This window comes from Populus nigra, chromosome 2, assembly GCF_951802175.1.
Source record: "Populus nigra chromosome 2, ddPopNigr1.1, whole genome shotgun sequence".
NCBI classification, from domain to species: domain Eukaryota; kingdom Viridiplantae; phylum Streptophyta; class Magnoliopsida; order Malpighiales; family Salicaceae; genus Populus; species Populus nigra.
In genome coordinates this window covers 19272095-19274594 of record NC_084853.1, presented here as the reverse complement: position 1 = coordinate 19274594, position 2500 = coordinate 19272095, and positions in this window count along the sequence as shown.

Here is a 2500-nt window from a genome sequence, read left to right as displayed (position 1 = left end):
TACTAGGTCCCAGCTGTCACCCCCCCTCTAAAAAATTCATTTCTTGGTATTTTGAGCTGAAATTTTGCACAGAGGTTGGCAAAAATCCAATCCAACTTTATTAATTTTTCCAGAATTTTTCGAGGTCGGGAAGTATTTTTTTTTATTTTCCTACCATTAAAAATCGAGGAAATCGGAAAAAATAGGAACCGGCCCGGAATGACCCCAAATTCAGTGGGCAGCCTCATAAAAATATGGCTGATTTTACTGGATTGATTTCATGTGGAAAGCACGACGTTTTGTTGTAGGAATGCGGGAACCCCGGCGGCTCGCCTGCCGCGGCCAGCGACGTCGGGCTGGCCCCTGCAGCGCCTAGCCTCTCCCACGCGGGGGGCAGGCCAGAACGCGGGGGGCCAGGGCCCGAAGGCAGCCCCCCCGCGGGCGAGAGAGCAAGCCAGCAGGGGCTGTCGCCTGCCGCGGCCAGCGACGTCGGGCTGGCCCCTGCAGCGCCTAGCCTCTCCCACGCGGGGGGCAGGCCAGAACGCGGGGGGCCAGGGCCCGAAGGCAGCCCCCCCGCGGGCGAGAGAGCAAGCCAGCAGGGGCTGTCGCCTGCCGCGGCCAGCGACGTCGGGCTGGCCCCTGCAGCGCCTAGCCTCTCCCCCGCAGGGGGCAGGCCAGAACGCGGGGGGCCAGGGCCCGAAGGCAGCCCCCCCGCGGGCGAGAGAGCAAGCCAGCAGGGGCTGTCCGCGCGTCGCGCGGCGCGGCATGGCTGCGGGGGCCGCGCGCGCGCGCCCAAGCGCCCAAGGGCCCCCAAGGGCCCCAGGCCCTCAGGCCCCAGCGCCCCAGCGCCCAGCGCGGGCGGGCGCGCGCGCGCGTGTGGTCTTTGAGGGGCGCCGGCCTGGTGGCTCCCTAAAGAGCAATAAGTGTCATTGCAGCTCTGGCAGGGGGAGACACTACTAGGTCCCAGCTGTCACCCCCCCTCTAAAAAATTCATTTCTTGGTATTTTGAGCTGAAATTTTGCAGAGAGGTTGGCAAAAATCCAATCCACCTTCATTAATTTTCCCAGAATTTTTCGAGGTCGGGAAGTATTTGTTTTAATTTTCCTACCATTAGAAATCGAGTAAATCCGCAAAACTAGGAACCGGCCCGGAATGACCCCAAATTCAGTGGGCAGCCTCATAAAAATATGGCTGATTTTACTGGATTGGTTTCATGTGGAAAGCACGACGTTTTCTTGTAGGAATGCGGGAACCCCGGCAGCTCGCCTGCCGCGGCCAGCGACGTCGGGGACGCTGGCCTGCGCTGTCGAGCCCGCGAGGGCTGTCTCCGCGGCAGGCCCCCCCTGAACGGGGCACGACAGGCCACCGCGCTGGCTCGTCCAGCGTCGACAGTCCCTCGTCCAGGTTTCAGATCGCGCCAAGTCGAACCCATGACCTGCTCAAGCCATCGTGCGCTGCCGAATTCGCATCTGCGTGTAGGCTGCCATTCCACGCGGCAGCCCCTGTTTTCGTCAGCGTGCCCCCCTGACGAATTTTCCTGCCTGGCCCAGTCCAGCGTCCAGCCCCTGTTCGTCGAAAAATCTGCGCTGCTGATTTTCCACGACGAGCCTACTTTCGTCAGCGTGCCCCCCTGACGAATTTTCCTGCCTGGCCCGGCCAGTCCAGCCCCTGTTCGTCGAAAAATCTGCGCTGCCGATTTTCCACGCGGCAGCCCCTGTTTTCGTCAGCGTGCCCCCCTGACGAATTTTCCTGCCTGGCCCGGCCAGTCCAGCCCCTGTTCGTCGAAAAATCTGCGCTGCCGATTTTCCACGCGGCAGCCCCTCTTTTCGTCAGCGTGCCCCCCTGACGAATTTTCCTGCCTGGCCCGGCCGGTCCAGCATCCAGCCCCTGTTCGTCGAAAAATCTGCGCTGCCGATTTTCCACGCGGCAGCCCCTCTTTTCGTCAGCGTGCCCCCCTGACGAATTTTCCTGCCTGGCCCGGCCGGTCCAGCATCCAGCCCCTGTTCGTCGAAAAATCTGCGCTGCCGATTTTCCACGCGGCAGCCCCTGTTTTCCTCAGCGTGCCCCCCTGACGAATGTTCGTCGAAAAATCTGCGCTGCCGATTTTCCACGCGGCAGCCCCTGTTTTCCTCAGCGTGCCCCCCTGACGAATGTTCGTCGAAAAATCTGCGCTGCCGATTTTCCACGCGGCAGCCCCTCTTTTCGTCAGCGTGCCCCCCTGACGAATTTTCCTGCCTGGCCCGGCCGGTCCAGCATCCAGCCCCTGTTCGTCGAAAAATCTGCGCTGCCGATTTTCCACGCGGCAGCCCCTCTTTTCGTCAGCGTGCCCCCCTGACGAATGTTCGTCGAAAAATCTGCGCTGCCGATTTTCCACGCGGCAGCCCCTCTTTTCGTCAGCGTGCCCCCCTGACGAATTTTCCTGCCTGGCCCGGCCGGTCCAGCATCCAGCCCCTGTTCGTCGAAAAATCTGCGCTGCCGATTTTCACCGACGAGCCTACTTTCGTCAGCGTGTCCCCTTGAC